Source organism: Oryx dammah, unplaced genomic scaffold (genome assembly GCF_014754425.2).
Source record: "Oryx dammah isolate SB20612 unplaced genomic scaffold, SCBI_Odam_1.1 HiC_scaffold_1, whole genome shotgun sequence".
In the NCBI taxonomy this organism is placed as follows: domain Eukaryota; kingdom Metazoa; phylum Chordata; class Mammalia; order Artiodactyla; family Bovidae; genus Oryx; species Oryx dammah.
This window is the reverse complement of record NW_024070185.1, coordinates 69,741,173-69,759,855: the sequence shown is the minus strand read 5'-3', so window position 1 is coordinate 69,759,855 and position 18,683 is coordinate 69,741,173. Positions and strand designations below refer to the sequence as shown.

At 42.4% G+C, this 18,683-nt stretch overlaps 1 long non-coding RNA gene across 1 annotated transcript; it reads right to left on the bottom strand.

The window, feature by feature from the left end:
- Positions 1 to 756: 756 nt before the first annotated feature.
- LOC120865847 lies at positions 757 to 1,822 on the bottom strand. The gene is made up of 2 exons (XR_005721530.1): positions 1,687 to 1,822; positions 757 to 1,108 (listed from the first exon to the last, which is right to left on the bottom strand). It is a non-coding gene; the product is annotated as an uncharacterized LOC120865847 (long non-coding RNA).
- Positions 1,823 to 18,683: the final 16,861 nt, after the last annotated feature.

The following is an 18,683-nucleotide window of genomic DNA, read 5'->3' as shown; positions in this document are numbered from 1 at the left end:
TGCTGCACTGCCATGGCAAACCACAAGAAACTGAGGAGCTTGAAAGGACAGAAATGAATCCTCTCAGAGTTCTGGAGAGCAGAGTCTGAATTCAAGATTTTGGTAGGGTTGGTTCTTCTGGGGGGTGGGGAGAGAGTCTGTTCCAAGGCTCTTTTATGGTTACTGGCAACATCATGCCAAACTCTTGTGTCCATCTTAACATGGCCTTTCTCCCCTGTGTGCTTCTGTGTACCCTCCACTCTTTTCATGGGGACATCAATCACTGATGACTTAGGACCTGGCCTAATCTGATAGGACCTCATCTTAATTCCATCTGCAAAGACCCTATTTCCCAATAATGTCACATTCTGAGATTTAGGTGGACATGAATTTTGAGAGGACACCATACAACCCACTATAGCAACTAACCTGTGAAACTCTTCTTTTTGTGGGATTTCCATGGGTAGTATCCCTGTGAAGGGCCACAGAGAAAAACAGCGTGGTCCTTTAGGTTCATTTTTCATAGTGTTCTTCCTTTACTCTGTGTCTTCTCCCACAGAGAAAGAGGTCCTTAGTGGCATGAGCAATATTGTATTAGTTTCTATATCCCAGCATTTGGTCTAGAGCAGACAATCAGCATTTGTTGAGTGAATGAATTTTCGCACGAATAGAATCTCTAAGCCCTGCATTATCTCACTGAGATTTCTGTGTGAACTTGAGATCGATGAGTTCTTACTACTTTGATGGCTGGAATTACTTAGATCATCTTTTTTTTTTTTTTTTCTTCTCTCTCTTCAAGAAGGAAACAAAATACATGAATCAATCCATGGGAACACCCTTCTCCATGGAAGGGACCAAAAATTCACGTGACTCAATTGTGGCAATAAAAGGAGGGTCTTGTCATTTTAAAGGAAGTTCTTTGTCACCATTTCCTCTTTTTTCCCGGATATCTATTTTGGGTTTTCTGCTCCATTCCAGGAACTCTACCACAGCCTGCTGAATTGTCTGAAACCTCCTTGTGCTTGGTCTGAAAGCTCTCTTCCCCTTCTTGAAGGATGTCTGTGTGGGAGCTAAGAGGAGGAACCACAGACGCGTCACTGGGAAGAAAACACACCCCTGATCCTGTGGGCTGAGTAATACAAAGACAGAGTTAAATTCAGGAAATGCAATAAGTTAATTCACGCCTGTTTCTAATCCTGCCAGCAAACACACGATTTAGGCTCTAAAAGATGACTGGAGTGGGAAAAAAGTTTCCACCGGCCCAATCCATGATCAGAGTACATTTTCTAAGTCTCCCATCATATATACAGGTGTTTCCCTGGTGGCTCAGATGGTAAAGAATCCACCTGCAATGCAGGAGACCCAGGTTCAATCCCTGGATCATGAAGAGCCCCTGGAGAAGGTACTGGCTACGCACGCCATTACTATTGCCTGGAAAAATCCCATGGACAGAGAAGCCTGGTGGGCTACAGTCCATGGGGTTACAGAACTGGATACAACTGAAGCAACTGAGCACAGCATGATCAAAAAAAAAGGTAGAAAAAGAGTTTTGGAGATAGATGGTGGTGACCTTTGCACCACAATAAGAATGTACTTAATATTATTGGTGGTGTACACTTGACAATTAAGATGGTAACCTTCATGTGTATTTTATCATGATAAAACAATGGGAAAAAAAGATACTGAGGTTCAGAGGGGTTCACTCACTTGCCCAAGGCTATCGTGCTGGGAAGTGGCAACATCCAGTTTTATCCCAAGTCTTCGAATTTGAAGTCCCCAGTGTGCTGTATTGTATCCCATGGCTACGTCTGATCGCTGACCCGGGCATAGCTTGAAGGCAGTGACCTAGGTGCCAAATCACTGAAGTGAATTAGAGTTAAAATTAGACTGCTGGATGACTGACAGGCCAACCCCAGAGGCTGTGACTTATTTTCCAAAGTGGGACTGCTCAGCCCTGTTGCCCTTGACTTCCTTCCCCGGGATACGGTGAGGTGATCAGCCACCACCTCCCTCGTTTAACCCAACCCAGCCCAGCCCCTACACAGACAATCTCTCCAGACTCAAACTGCTAAGCAAAGACTGAGGGTTTCTAAAAAAGACGGCAGGACTATTGATATGCAACAAACCCCGGGACATTCCTTCATCCACTGCTAAGGGACACGTCCCCCAGAATCCTGCAAGCATGGACTCTGGATGGTTCATTCAGGAGAGCTGCCCTTGAAGCTATGTGAGTTCCCACCTGTACAAAAGAATTTTTTAAAAAGCAGGAGAGAGAAGAGCACAAAATATGGTTTTTCCCTGAATGCCCCCCTACCACCATCCAGAAATAGCCCTGATCTCAAGCAATAAAAGTAAAGATAACATTTTCAAGGTCTGGGATGGGGAAATAAGTAAAAAATAGAATGTTTAATCAATGCAAACATTCTTGGAATCTGAAACATCTGGGAGAGCTGGTAGGGGGGGCGAGTGTGGGGGAGAGCTGGAGAGGCAATGGGGAGGGATGCTTAGAGAGCTGACATTCTTATCCACTGTTTATCTGAAGCGGGCGCTGAATAACCTGCTCTCAGTCGCCTCAGCAAGCTCACGTGGTGGGAGTTCATTTTTGTTACTAAATACAAAGACATCTCTCACTTTGAGAAAATCTGAGACTCTCACCTATGACTTTACAAGATGAATAAAATCAGAGATTGATGACATCTATGTTTAGAACTACCCTTCCCATGTGGGGCTAGTGGGTAAAGAACTCACTATGCCAATGCAAAAGACATAAGAGATTCTGGCTTTACCCCTGGCTTGGGAAGATCCCCTGAAGAAGGGCATGGCAACCCACTCCAGTATTCTTGCCTAGAGAATCCCATGGAGAGGAGCCTGGCAGGCTACAGTCGCAAAAAGTCAGATGTGACTAAAGCAACTGTGCACACATGCACACACAAGTATATAAGCCACAGTTGTCCTAGTGGATTTAATAAGGCTCTCGCTCTCTCTCTCTCTTTTTTTTTTTTTGTTTGTTTACATGTTTTTTATTAGGAAACCAACTGCTATGCAAAACAAGACCTCTGCACACCGGAAGTTTAATTCAGAGATGAACTTCCCTGAAGGCTAATGTCAATCTTGTAGGAATATCAGAGCTAACTAGATATCCACAAACTGACATAGGCTTCCCAGGTGGCCCAGTAGTAAAGAATCTGCCTGCCAGTGCAGGAGACACAAAAGACTCGGGTTTTATCCCTGGCTCGCAGATATCCCCTGGACTAGGAAAATGCATCCCACTCCAGTATTCTTGCCTGGAAAATTCCATGAACAGAGGAGTTTGGTGGACTACAGTTCATGGAATCAAAAATAGTTGGACACTACTGAGCACACACACACACAAACACACACAAACTAACATGAGTTTTCCCCTCAATCTCTGTTTTATACCACTCACCCCGAGAATGCTCTTAAACTCTTATTTATTTATTTATTTATTTGGCCCCTCTGCTGTTGAGAGGCAGGTGGAATATTAATTCCCCAACCAGGGATAAAACCTGTGCTCCCTGCATTGGAAGCCTGGAGTCTTAACCACTGGACCACCAGAGAAGTCCCCTGTCCTGAGACTACTCTTCATGATAAAGAAAAATATGTGATGAAATACATAAGCCAATGTACGTGAATCAAAAGAAGCTAATTCTTAATCTGGTCCTTGTTTCTTAATCTGCCATCGAACACAGATCTGGTCCCAAGCTGTGTTCCAAGCCCCAGGACAGCTGTGTTTCACCCTAATGAGGACTGCAGTGGACTTGACCTCTATGCTGCAAGAGCTGTGCTATTCTCTGCTAAGTCACTGGATCCCAGCACATGGTAAATGAAAAAAAAAAAAAAGGCAGTTGTTAAGGGACACCAACTAAAACCATCCACATTGGCCAGACACCATAGTAATCATTTGTGTGAATTATTTTACAACAGGCGGTCTCAGTAACAAACATGGAACAAGCCACCACCAACCAGAAGAATTTGGGAAAGGTCAAAAGGAGATGCCACATGTCCTACCACCTCTCAAAATCCTTTCTCACTGGCATTCATCTTGGCTGAGCAACATGTATACCACCAGGAGGGACCCTGAGCCAGAGTGATTGGCCAAAGACAACATGGGAAAAAAATCTCATCACCATAAAACCCAAGACTTCGAGTCACGTGGTAGAGCAGTCCTCCTGGGTTCCCTTACCCTGCTGCTCTCCCTCCAGGCGCCCCTTCCCAATAGTCTTTTTCTTTGTCAGCACATGTGTTTCCTTGGATAATTCATTTCTGAGTATTAGACAAGAGCCCACTTTCAGGCCCAGGAAGGGTTCCCCCTTCCTGCAACAAAAGGTGCTTTATAAATGGATGAAGAATCATTGTTAGCACCTTCAGTCCTTTCCTTCACCTTGCCCATATGTCACTTCATTGATTCTCACCTCAGTCATAAGACGGTCCTAGGTCTCATCCTCTCCATTCTACAAAGGAAGCTCTGAGAGGAGAGTAACCTGTCCATGGTCACACACAACGAAGGCAGAGAAGTGAGATTTCAACTGCAATTTACTAGCCACACTTCTAGGATTACACCATGCTGTGTTTCTCCTGTCACACATTCTTCCCCCTTGAACTTTGCCCTCAAAGCCATGACCCAAAGTTCTTATGTCTGGTTTTCCCATCTCCAAGCCAACAGCTCTTTTCACAAAATAGGCTGTCTTTCTATTATTAAAGACAGAGTAGCAGGAATGCAAGAGTTGCCATGTGTTTCTCATATCTGTGCTGCTCTCTACCTAACACAACATCGTATAATAGTCAGTATAACAAATATTTAATGAACGCCATTAGTATCATCAACTCAGAGATAAGAACCAAGGGACAGAATGGTTAGGGCAATTGCTAACCCCACATTTTGTCACTGCAATGCTGGGAGGGGGCTCTGTCTCTTGGACCTGAGGGTCCTCACAGTCTCTGCTCAGATGGAGCCCTACCTCCCCCTACTGTGACTACCCTTGCTACTTCTAAACCTTAATAGTCAATAGATGCACTTGGCCTTCAGAAGATGCTCTATTTTTCCATCATGATGCCATGCCTATGTTCTCTTTACTGTACTTACATAAAAAGAAGAGAGAGAGAAGTAAGGGACTTTGAGGGGGGAAATGATAAATGTTTTCCTTTCACTGAAGCATCCATTAAATTATAAAATAAATCTGTGAAAACAGCATGAGCTGGGAAGTATATCTGTGTAAAGTAAATATTGTTTCCCTATTGTTTCTATTTTTCAAGTGTGCTGTGAGGAAAAGAGGGCTTCCCAGGTGGCTCAATGGTAAAGAATCCACCTGCCAATGCAGGAGATGTGAGTTTGATCCCTGGGTCAGAAAAATCTCCTGGAGAAGGAAATGGCAACCCACTCCAGGAATCTTGCCTGGAAAATCCCTTGGACAGAGGAGCCTGATGGGCTGCAGTCTGTGGGGTCGCAAGAGTCAAACACGACTGAGCAACCAAACAACATGGGGGAAAGAGTCTAAAACAGAGCAGATCTATGTATATGTATAACAGAGCCACTTTGCTGAACACCTGAAACTAACATGACATTGTAAATCAACTATACTCCAATAAAACCTTAAAAAAAATAAAGTGTGTTATGACAATCAAAGATTCACGTTAGGCTAAACTGATGATGTTCAGCGTGGAAGGGGTTAGAATTTTGCCAAAGATATGATGTGTTAAGCGTCTATTACAGTAGGAGACTGCAATGACTAAAACTACAGCATCAGAGACTTGTGAAACTGAATCCTGTTCAGCACTTAACTTTTCCTTTGTAGAATTTCTAGTAACTCCCAACAACTCTTTCCTGACTCCCGACATCTGCAGTTCATCCGCTTTCCCAGATCCTAGTATTTGTTCTCATGGTGGGAGATTCCTTTGACTCTTGACTCCAAATTCCCAGAATTGGAATTTTGTTTCCTTCTTTCCTTTGTCTTGATATTTATAATGTTTGGTAGAATGTCAGTAAGGACCATAGACTCACAGTATGTCTAAAGCTTAAGGTTATGCAAAGTGAATAAACTCACAACTCTAGCAGGAGATTAAGTCTGACATTTACTGGAATGTTTACGTGGAATGGAGACTGCCTATAAGGGTGTGACTATTTTATATTGATTTTAATGTAGTAAGAGTCTCTCTGTGATTAAAAGTGTCATTCTATGCTTAAAGGTGACAAAATATCTAGATTGTTTTTCTTACACTGGAGAGTCAATTAAGTCGCTCTCAAACCTAAGCAATTAAATCCCATTCAAATGTACAAATCAGTAGACCCCAATATATTGCTAAATTCCCAGAGCAAAAAAAAATTTATTTATTGTTATTAAAGATTAAAATTTTATTGACGATAAAAACACGACCTCAAAGCCCACCTTCCACAAACAGAAAGTATGCAGCTAAGATGAATGGGCACCAATAAGATGGCACACCTCCCTCAATCCTGAGTAACTTTTTTGACTTTAACTATAGGCTTCCCAGGTGGCTCAGCGGTAAAGAATTCACTCATCAGTGCAAGAGACACAGGAGACATGGGTTCAATCCCTAGGTTGGGAAGATCCCCTGGAGAAGGAAATGGCAACCCACTCGAGTATTCTTGCTGGGATAATCCCATGGACAGAGGGGCCTGATGGGCTACAGTCCACGAGGTCACGAAGAGTCAGACACAACTGAGCATTTGCACAGGCAGGCACCTGAGAATCATGGGAAGTGTTTAATGTACACTTTATCTCTTTGAGATGTTAATGATTATTTTAGGTCAGTATTAATTCTTTTGACGATAGTGACCTCGATCAGATTTTAAAATATTGAAATAGTGTATTTGGTTGTGGATATATGGCAGAAGACTATCCTACTAGAAATACAGACCTGAATGTTCATATAAGCAACAGCAAGGCTAAATGAAAGAAGTCTGCCCAAAGAAGAATACAGACTCTAGTCTATGTATCCGAAGTTCAAGAACAAACAAAACTGATCAGTGGTTAAAAAGTTTTAAAAATGTTTCCTTTCAGAGGATGGTCCAGCCTGGGTGAAGAGAAGCATGAAGGGACCTTCCAGAAAGCTGGACGAGTTCTTTATTTTGAACTGGATAGAGAACACACATATGTGGAAACATAGCAAATGTGTACTTAATTAGCACCTGTTAAGGACTGAATGGTTGTGCCCCCTCAAAATTCTTATGTTAAAACACTAATCCTCGGTGTGATTATATTTGGAGGTGAGGTCTTTGGGGGTGATTAGGTCATGAGGGTGGAGGCATCATGATGGGATTAATGCTCTTATACTAAGTGTCTTTCTCTCTCCCCTTCCCTCTCCACCCTCTCCAGGATCCAAAAACCCTCTGCAAACCAGGAAAAGGGTCCTCATCAACAACCAAATTGTCTAGCACCTTGTTCTTGGGCTTCACAGCTTCTAGAACTGTGAGAAGAAAATGTCTCTTATTTAAACCACCCAGTCTGTGGGCTTTTTATTAACGTTTCTTAATCTAAGACAGCACCCTTGTCACACTTTGGGTAGGTATGTGTTAACTCAATTAAAAAAAAAAAAAGCAGTGGGGAGGGAGAAAAGTAAATCTGTCCCTAGGATTCAAGAGTGAGGAGAGGTCTGGAGATACAGATGTAGGCGTCCTTGGCAGAGCTGAGACCTTGAAGGGAAAGCAGGGCCAACTGTTGTAGAATTGAGCTCCATCATGGTAGTCTGTGGAGGTGCACAGTTCACAGCCTTCACTACTAAGGGCAGCAGGCCTCAGGGAAATGTGTGAAACGAGGAGAACATTTAGAGAATGAATAAGGAATCTGGAAACTCAGGGAACATCAGCATGTACAGGACAGACAGAACAAATGAATCATTGAAAGATAAGCATCTCACCTCTGAAGCCTGGTTCATCATCTACCAAGCAAACCAACTGATACATATAGATGCTGAGTTAAGGAATGGATCAAGGCAGGAAGGAGGAAATGAGACAAACCACTGCAGCTTCACATCTGGGAGAATAAATACGGTGAAATTGCTATGAGATGGTGAGAAAGCAGATATAAAGATGAGAGGGTCAATTTCCCTGGTGGTCCTGTGGTTGAAATTTCACCTTCCAATATGGGGGAAGATCTGGATCTGGTGAACTGGATCCCTGGTCAGGCAGCTAAGATCCCACGTGCCTCGAGACCACAAAATGTTTAGTCACTCAGTTGTGTCCAACTATTTGCTATTCCATGACTGTGTGGATCACAATAAACTGTGGACAATTCTGAAACAGATGGGAATACCAGACCACCTGACCTGCCTCTTGAGAAACCTGTATGCAGGTCAGGAAGCAACAGTTAGAACTGGACATGGAACAACAGACTGGTTCCAAATAGGAAAAGGAGTACATCAAGGCTGTGTACTGTCACCCTGCTTATTTAACTTCTATGCAGAGTACATCATGAGAAATGCTGGGCTGGATGAAGCACAAGCTGGAATCAAGATTGCAGGGAGAAATATCAATCACCTCAGATAAGCAGATGACATCACCCTTATGGCAGAAAGTGAAGAAGAACTAAAGAGCCTCTTGATGAAAGTGAAAGAGAGTGACAAAGTTGGCTTAAAGCTCAACATTCAGAAAACAAAGATCATGGCATCCAGTCCCACCACTTCATGGCAAATAGATGGGGAAACAGTGTCAGACTTTATTTTTGGGGGCTCCAAAATCACTGCAAATGGTGATTGCAGCCATGAAATTAAAAGCTGCTTACTCCTTGGAAGGAAAGTTATGACCAACCTAGACAGCATACTGAAAAGCAGAGACATTACTTTGCCAACAAAGGTCCGTCTAGTCAAGGCTATGGTTTTTCCAGTGGTCATATATGGATGTGAGAGTTGAACTATAAAGAAACCTGAGCGCAAAAGAATTGATGCTTTTGAACTGTGGTGTTGGAGAAGACTCTTGAGAGTCCCTTGGACTGCAAGAAGATCCAACCAGTACACCCTAAAGGAGATCAGTCCTGGGTGTTCATTGGAAGGACTGATGTTGAAGCTGAAACTCCAATACTTTGGCCACCTGATGCAAAGAGCTGACTCATTGGAAAAGACCCTGATGCTGAGAAAGATTGAGGGCAGGAGGAGAAGAGGACGACAGAGGATGAGATGGTTGGATGGCATCATCGACTTGATCGACATGGGTTTGGGTGGACTCCAGGAGTTGGTGATAGACAGGGAGGGCTGGCGTGCTGCAGTTCGTGAGGTCGCAAAGAGTCGGACACGAATGAACAACTGAACTGAACTGAAACTATAGCCCCACAGGCTCCTCTGTCCATGGAATTCTCCAGCCAAGAATACTGGAGTGGGATGCCATGCCCTCTTCCAAGGAATCTTCCTGACCTAGGGATCCATGGGGTTGCAAAGAGTCGGATACGACTGAGCGACTGAACTGAACTGAACTGAACTGAGGGATCCAACCCACCTCTCCTAAATTACAGACAGATTCTTTACTGTCTGAGTCACCAAAGAAGCCACACAAAAGCAAAACAGAAAACAGAAACAATATTGCAACAAACTCAATAAAGACTTTAAAAAGATGAGAGGGGAGTAAATGAGGCCAAGACCCACTTTGGAGACAGTAGGACAGGAGAGGATGAGGGACAGAAGCAAGGGTTTGGGCAGACTGCTAGATAGCTGAGTCCTTGGGAAGAGCAAGGGGCCTTGGAAAGAGGAAATGACACGCGCTGGAGACAAACCCCACTTTCTTCACATTTGTCTTGAAGATCACCTCAAGTTAAGAGATGGAAAACTGTATTCAAAGCAAAGGAAACCACAGGGCTGTTTCTGACTCATTTACATTTACCTGAAGTGACATCAGCTTTAGGAGAAGAGGGCTCAATTAGGCAACGTGTGCAATTTAGGGGTAATGGGATCTGCCTCTTGGAACCTATGACCAAGCAAGGCCCCTGGAGCAAAAGTCTGCGGGTGTTTCTTTTTTTTTTTTTTTTCTTTTAATGGGTCACCTAGTGGGGCCTTAACCCTCTCATTACATCTTTCCCCAGGCAGGTGAGCTGCTACCTGCAGAGAGTGACTGACGTCAGTCTGGGCTTGTAATGATGCAGCCTGGGGATGGGCACAATCAAATGTTCCTCGGGATGATGCTTGGCTCCCACTGGCCACCTTTCATCTGGAACATCTCTTGCACTTTACAGGAGATAGTTAATTAAGTTTCCTGAGGCTTCAGGCAGGAATATGCATCACAGAGTGAGCTTACGTCGATGACTGTGTAAGAAGACGTGCCCACAGACTAATTACTTTGCTTTTGTATGTATCATCTCCTTTCACACGGGATTGCAAAGCAATTTCCCAGGGTAAGTTAATTGTTTTGTTCCTGAGAGGTCTGCAGCCTACCTGGGACAGGAGGCTCTAGTTATATGTTATTTCTTCCTGGGCTCAGGTTGACACAGGAGTCCTTGAAAATTGATGGCCCAGAAGAAGGACAACTAGCAAAAAGGGCAAAGCAGTCCAGGGGTGGCCTGTCATGGAATCATAGAATGTCATAGCTGGATGTGCCTTCAGACCTCATCCTGATTCATGCTGTCCAATACGACAGCCACCGACCATGTGGAGGCACTGAACACTTCAAATGTGCTGGTCTGGTTGAGATGTGCCATGACACTCAACTACACAAGAGTTAATACAAAAAAAAAAAAAAGAAGGATGTAAAATATCTCATTTGTAAATCTTATATGGGTTACCTGTTGAAATGGTAATAATATGGATATAAGAAGTTAAATAGAATAGTGTCATTTGAGCTGTTTCTTTGGACTTTGTAAAATGTGGTTGCTGGAAAAAAAGTTTTAATTGTATATATTTCTCACATTATATTTCTACATGACTGTGCTAGTCTAGATGACTCCTTTCATTTTAAACATAACTAAGCTAATGCCTGGGCTTCCCTGGTGGCTCAGTGGTAAAGAATCTGCCTGCTAATGCAGGAGACATGGGTTCAATCCCTGGGTTAGGAAGATACCCTGGAGAAGGAAATGGCAACCCACTTCAGTATTTCCCACTTCCCTAGGAAATCCCATGGACAGAGGAGTCTGGCGGGTTACAGTCCACGAGGATACAAAGTCAAGCATGACTAAGATAACAACACAACATCATTTCTTTAGGCTGCAGATGGTGCTTAATTTATATTAATTTTTAAAAGAAACTTTCTGAAAGAAAAAAGAAATAGCATGATCTCCATCCTGCCTCTGTGCCATATATTCTCTAAAATCAGTGTACCTACTACATCTAACAAACTTCTGACCCACCCCAGCACATGCTGTCCTATTCCAACCCATGCTTGCAAACAGATTGCTACTAATGCAGAAATTTCTAGAGTCAATACTGCCTCTTCTGGTGCCCTCTTGCCCAGCCAAAGTTCAAGTCCAAGAGCTTACCTGTAATCATCAAATCAATCACCATCTCAAAAGTCAATTATGCATTGTCTCAGCAATCTAAGGTTTTCAGAACAATGTCATAAGGGTCAGAAAAAGCCTTTCCTTCTCTTAGACTCTGCCCACCAGCCTGATATCAAAGGAATTTGCAGTTGAGCAATTCCCTTTCTCTACTGCTCAACTCTCTTCCTCTGAATCATCCTAAAGAAGGAAAAGTGGCAGTTGAGCCAAAGATAGTTATTGACCTGATGCTCCCAGATGTTCAAAATTCCACTCTGGCAATCTCAAGAGTGACTTCATTTTCCTAAGTCTTTTTTTTGTGGCAGTCAAGGCTAGTGTACTCTGCAGGATTCCAGGGGCCTGGGGTAAATCCCTCACAGTCCAATAGAAAACAACAGTCCTCTTTCATTCTCAGGTAGACTTTGGTACAGAACCAGTTTTTAACCTGTTTTTCACTTGGAAAAACTGAAGCATTTCTGTCAATGGAGCAAGCAATATCACACACGCCCCTCAGATCCACTCCACTGAGAAAGAACAGGAAAGGAAACTAGCCTATACTGAGAACCTCTACTTCTGAGCCCCCCTAGAGTTGACCCTCGAAAGTGGAGGGAAAAAAAGAAAGTGAAGGTAGATCAATCATGTTCAACTCTTTGCGATCCCATGGACTGTAGCCCACCAGGCTCCTCTGTTCATGAGAGTTTCCAGGCAAGTATACTGGAGTGGGTTGTCATTTCCTTCTCCAGGGGATTTTCACGACCCAGGGACTGAACCCAGATCTGTGTATTGCAAGCAGATTGTTTACCATCTGAACCACCAGGAAAGCCCAAGTAAGGGAATGGGTCTTCAAGTAACTATCTTCCCTTTAGCCTGCTTTTCCCTTTCTGCCACCTCCAAACCCATCTTCAGTTCATCACTGTCTTTGGGTCTTTATAGTCCAGGTCCCATACCTAATGTTTTCAGACACTTTATCTTACCTATCTCCTCATTAAATACTACTATATATGTCTACTTTTTAGAAACCTCTCATTTAAATTAATCCATTAGAATCCTCACACTACTGTTGATGGGAATGTAAAATGGTGTAACCACTGTGGAAAATAGTATGGAAGCTTCTCAGAAAACAAAAATAAGGACTTTCCTGGTGGTCCAGTGGCCAAGACTCCCAATGCAGGGGACCTGGGCCCAATCCCTGGTCAGGAAACTAGATTCCCACATGCCCAACTAAAGATTCCACATTCTGCAATGAAGATCTAAGATCCTGCATAACACAACTAAGACCCCGTGTAGCCAAATAAATAAATATTAAACAACAACAACAAAAACTAAAATAGAACTACCATACAAGCCCAGTCATTACAATTCTGGGTATATATCCAATAAAAATCCACTAATTTGAAAAGATAACATGCACCTCAAAGTTCTTAGCAGCATTATTTGCAATTACCAAGACATGGAAGCAGACTCAGTGTCTATCAACAGATGAATGGATAAAGAATATGTGAAATATATAGACACACACAACGGAATACTATTCAGCCATAAAAAGGAATGAAATCTTGCCATTTGCAGCAACATAGATGGACTTGGAGAGTATTACGCTAAGTGAAATGTCAGCGAGAAAAAGACAAATACTGTATGACATCAATTATGTGTGGAATCTAAAAAATACAGAAACATCATCGTGAATATAACAAAACTGAAACAGACCCAGATATGGAGAACAAACTAGAGGTTACCAGTGGAGAGAAGGATGGGGGCGGGGAGCAAGATAAGGGCAGGGGATTAAAAAGTACAGATTATTACATATAAAATAAGCTCCAGGGATACAACATAAGGAATATAGCCAATATTTTATCATTATTATAAATGAAGTTTAACCTTTAAAATTTTTGAATCACTATATTGTACCCTGTAACTTATATAACATTACACAGCAGCTATAGTTCAATAAAAGTATCTTTGAGGACTTCCCCAGTGGTCCAGTGGTTAAGAATCTGCCTCACAATGCAGGGGATGTAGGTTCAACCCCTGATTGGGGACCTAAGATCTCACATGCCTCAGAGCAACTACAACCCCTCACATCGCAACTAGAGAATCTGTGCACCACAGCAAAAGGTCCCATATGACACAATGAAGACCCTGACTGCTGCAACTAAGACCTGAAGCAGCCAAATAAATAAGTATTTTTCAAAAAATTCATATGTGAATGCAAAAAAAAATCTTTAATAAAAAATAAAATCACCCCTTAACGCTGAATGCCAAACCTGACATCTTGAGCTTCGGACTCCAAGGCTAGTAGAGTTCTCTTACACTAAATCACCACTGTGATCCTTCTTATATTGTTGCTCAGTCATGTCTGACTCTTTGCAACACTATGGACTGTAGCTCACCAGGCTCCTCTGTCTATGGGATTATCCTAGCAAGAAAACTGGAGTGGGCTGCCATTTCCTTCTCCAGGAGATCTTCCCAACCCAGAGATCGAACCCATGTCTCCTGCATTGGCAGATAGATTCTTTACTGTTAAGCCACTAGGGAAGCACATCAATCCTTCCTTGGCTCTACCCAAACCTGCACCCTCAAATAAGCTTGAGCATCAGTTATTTTCACTCTTACCTGAGCATTTACACTGCCTGCATTCTGCAAGACAATGACTTTTGAAGCAGTGTCCCTCATTTTGAAATAAAGAGATTCAGCCCCACAGACATCTAAGAGAAGCATGAGCAGAGCATGAATAAAATGTTTGGTCAGGGCAGGATTTCACTCAGAGTAGTTTAATGTGGTCAGGAGTAGGCATGGGGGTCTCTCAACTAGGTAGGTTTATTAGGTAGGAAAGGTCCTTTAAAAAGAGTAAGACCCCTGCGTGCCAGTCAAGGTGAGCTGAGCACATCATCTTGGGCTGTGGGTGGGTTGAACCCTCCTGCAATCAAAGGACAAGTCCTGAAAGTGTTCATAGTTGTACTCCGCTAATTTCATTCCCCTTCATGATGAAAAACTTGCGCCTTTTACAGTCCCCCCAAAGATTCATGACAATTTAGGAGACTGAGTTTTTCATAGACCTGTCACATTTCCAACAGTTGTGAAATGTGCTCTGCGAGGTGGAGGGCATGTGCCCTTCTCCCAGGGCTCTCACTTCTGCCTGATGGATCTTTATGAGCTCAAGTCTGTATGAGGAGCCCCTCCAAAACCCCAGGGCTTTGGCAGTGAAGGGCTCTGCACCATCCTTGGAGAAAGCTTCTGTTTTCCCCTAGGCAACTGGCTAATTGCCTGCCTACAAGTTCTGCCTGGAGAGAGGGTTCTGCTCATTTCTCATTGTCAGTCATTTCCTTTGGCTTCTGTTGGGTCTCACTAATTGTACTGGTTTTGCAACCGTTCAAGAACATTAAGAAGATGGTATCATTCATATGTGGAATCTAAAAAAGTGCAACTCATAGAAACAGAGTGTGGAAAAGTGATAGTGAGGGGCTGGGAGCTGGGAGAAATAGGGAGCAACTGATGAAAGGGTACAAGTTTCACTTAAAAGATGAATAAGATCTGAGGATCTAATGGGACTATAGTGGAAAACATTGCATTGTCTTTTGTATTTATAACTGAAATTTACTAACAGAGTAGAATTTAACTGTTCTCACCAAAAATAATAATAACGTAAATATGTGAGGTGTGATGTGTTAAATAACTTGATGGGGATCATTCACAATGCATATATATATCAGATCATCACATTGTACACATTGAATATCTTACAATTATACCTGTCAATTAATTATACCTCAATAAAGCTGGGGAGGAGGTAAGAGGGAATAGTTTCATCTCTCACTTTGACTCAAATAACTTAATTGGCTCAATCTTCAGTTTTCTCATCTATAAAATGGGAGTAATGATGACAATTTTATAAGATTACTTTAGGTGTTCAATGAGATCACATACATGAAAGCCTCAGATGTAAATCTTTTCATATAATAAGCTTTCAATAACTACCCATTGAACCACAAATCGGAATCTTTCCAACCAGGATTTGTTTTATGTGAGATCATGTGTCATTAATTCTGACGTGAATTCTAAAAGTTTAGAATTTTTTAATTCTAAAAAACATGTTTTTACCATCAACAAAGCAAATCAGTCATAATTTTATATCTACATATGTGTGTGTATATATATATATATTTAAACATGCTGCTTTCTCAAGGTTGTTTTCTTTTAATCTTTCCCACACTATCAAAAATGTACTTTTTCCTTTGGACTTTTATTCAGCCTTAGAGTGTTAAAAATGCTTTGCTAAAACCTGCCATATTTTGTCTATCTTCCATTGTCATCTTTGCCCCCATTTTCTTAATTTAATCTTTGTTTAAAAGTAAAGAAAAAAGAACTAGGATTCATGCCTAGTTTTTTCAATTCTCTCATACTTATGTGACCTTTTTCTCCTCTCCCTTTCTCTGAAGAATTGGTAAAGTACACAGACCACCATGTGCAAGTCAGTGAATGTCTCTGAAAAACAGAAGAAGTAAAATTTACTATTCTCCATGGACAGAAGGGATAGTTAGTGCGTATGGGATGGACAAGTACACACTGCTATATTTTAAATGGATAACCAATAAGGACCCACTATAAAGCTCAGGGAACTCTGCTCCATGTCATGTGGCAGCCTGGATGGGAGAGGGGTCTGGGGGAGAATGGGTTCATGTATATGTATGGCTGAGTTCCTTTACTGTCCACCTGAAACTATCATAACGTTGTTAATTGGCAATACTCCAATATAAAATAAAAAGCTTTTAAAAGTTGGTTACTGTTCCCCAACACTCAAACATTAGACTGTCCAGAGGAGGGGTGATATGACTTACCCACACAGTGGCACAAGCACCTATCTTTGGAATTGAAGGAGTATGCTGAGATGAATAGATTTATTTGTTGGTGATGTGTCAACTTCGTCTGATAACCAAAAAAAAAATCCATATGTCTTCTCTGCATTGTGCTGTTCTTCAGTCGCTCAGTCATGTCAGACTCTTTGTCACCCCATGGACTGCAGCACACCAGGCTTTCCTGTCCTTCACTGTCTCCTGGAGTTTGCTTGAACTTATGTCCATTGAGTCGACGATGCCATCCAACCATTTCATCCTCTGTCACCCTCTTCTCCTCCTGTCCTCAATCTTTTCCAGCATCAAAATTTCCCAAAATATATTCTCAACTGAAAATCTGACAGTCTAGAATTGCTCCTAAAGTGTTGACATCCATGAGGATGATTTCAGGTAACTTCAAGTGTCCAGTAGGGAGAAGCGGGGAGAGGCAGGACACCCAGAGTCATAAAACAAGCTCTCCAAAAGAGTGAGGAGGATTTTCCTCCTGAAAACAGATGGAGGGATAAAATGAATAGGAAATAGCATGAAAAAGTTCACATAAACTAACTGGATGGGACCTCATAGAGCTATAGGCATAAAAGCAGGAAGTTGATTGTAGTCCCCCATAGAGAAACCTGGGGATCAAGGAAGGTACAAGAGTGCACCCAGTGCTTCTGCCTCAAGGGTCAGAAGTCCTTCTCACCCTGGAGAAAGAGCAAGGTGAGAGCTTAATTTTTATGGAATTGGAACCTCCTGTTGACCCCGAGACCCTCTGCTTCCTGAGTCCTGACAAGCACTGACAGCTAACCAACAGAATTCATGTTTGTGAGCCAGGATCAGCGCGTTTGTTTTTGTCTGGAGGGAGCATTGTGGAATGAGGTGTTGAAGAATTTACTCTTTCTGCCAGAAGGGAAGACAGAGTCTCGCCTTAGCTAGAAGAGATGAGAGCAGGGGCAAAAAAGACAGGAGACAATGATATAAAAGCCCTGGCATGAGATCAGCAGAGAGCCTGGCCACAAAGCACAGAGGAGAAAAGCAGCAGGGAGGTGGAAGCCCGGCAAGGAACACGGGTGACAGATGACCCTGAGGAGAGGGGGAGCACTGGGCGAGTCTGTCAACACTGCTGCACTTGCAGCAGCAGCAGCCCCTCCAGCAGGAAGTGCTAGAGGGCAGCTCATTGTACGAAAGTCCCAGAGGGGTAGGACTTAAGGACGAAAGTGTCAGGACACGTAACTTCGCTTTGGCAGTGTGTGCAGGATTTTCGCATACTAGTTTCTGCGTTATAGTTAGCTCTTTGTTTGCATCTTTAAAATAGTTTAAAGGAATAGCTTGACCTCTTTCCACTTTTCTTCCAGTCCCCTGTTCAAAATCTGAATTGAGTCATTCTGGCATCCAGCTACCCTTTCAAAATTTCCTTTGGACTAACATTTCAAGGATCAGTAGTATCAAGCTTTTATACAAATTCTTCATTTTATAGTTATTCTCTGTCTCTTTTTTTTTTTCACTGTCTTTGAATGTGAAATAGATGTTTGCTTTATTATCAACGTTGTTTGGCTAGTAATATTATCATGTGTTAGGGGATTTCATCAACTACTATAAAATTCTTCAGGGACATCTAGCACATGGGTCTGGGTGTCGAGGGATTTTTTTTATGGCGATCAACAGAAACAAACTTTGATCTAAGAAAGGGAAAAGATGTTTATCACATGAATTCAGTAAAGTTCACAGAAGGTGCACAGAGAGCTGAAGGATGAAGGGTAAGGCCTAGGGTTAACCACTTCTCTTGAACACGAGAAATGGAGGAAGAGAAGCTTCCCACCCTCAAATTAAAAGAGGTGATGTTGTTAGAAAATGAAGAAAAAGATGTTGGCAGACCGAAACAACACAAGGACACAATCCAGTCAAATTCAAACTCCTCCTAATTAGTAGGGGCTTTGAAGGCTGCAGTCCATGGGGTCGCTGAGGGTCGGACACGACTGAGACTTTACTTTCACTTTTCACTTTCCTGCATTGGAGAAGGAAATGGCAACCCACTCCAGTGTTCTGGCCTGGAGAATCCCAGGGACGGGGGAGCCTGGGGGGCTGCCGTCTATGGGGTTGCACAGAGTTGGACACGACTGAAGAGACTTAGCAGCAGCAGCAGATGCTCCTTAAAAAGAAAATCCCTTAGTTACTCTTCTAGCCTTCTACACTACTTGATTTAGACAGAAAACTCAAAGGGCTCATTTCTCATTGTCAAAGACAATGCTAAATAAACATCTCTCCTTTATTCTCCTTTGGACTTTGTCTTACTCTCACTTTTTTTTCCCAAAAACACACAGTTCATAAGGTTTTTTTTTAAAGTAGTTCAGTATAAAATCAGATTACTACTCTCAAAAAGAGAATATAGAGAAGTTGTTTCTGTTTGCTTTGGCTCTCCTTCCTGCTGTCCTCTCACTCCATACAT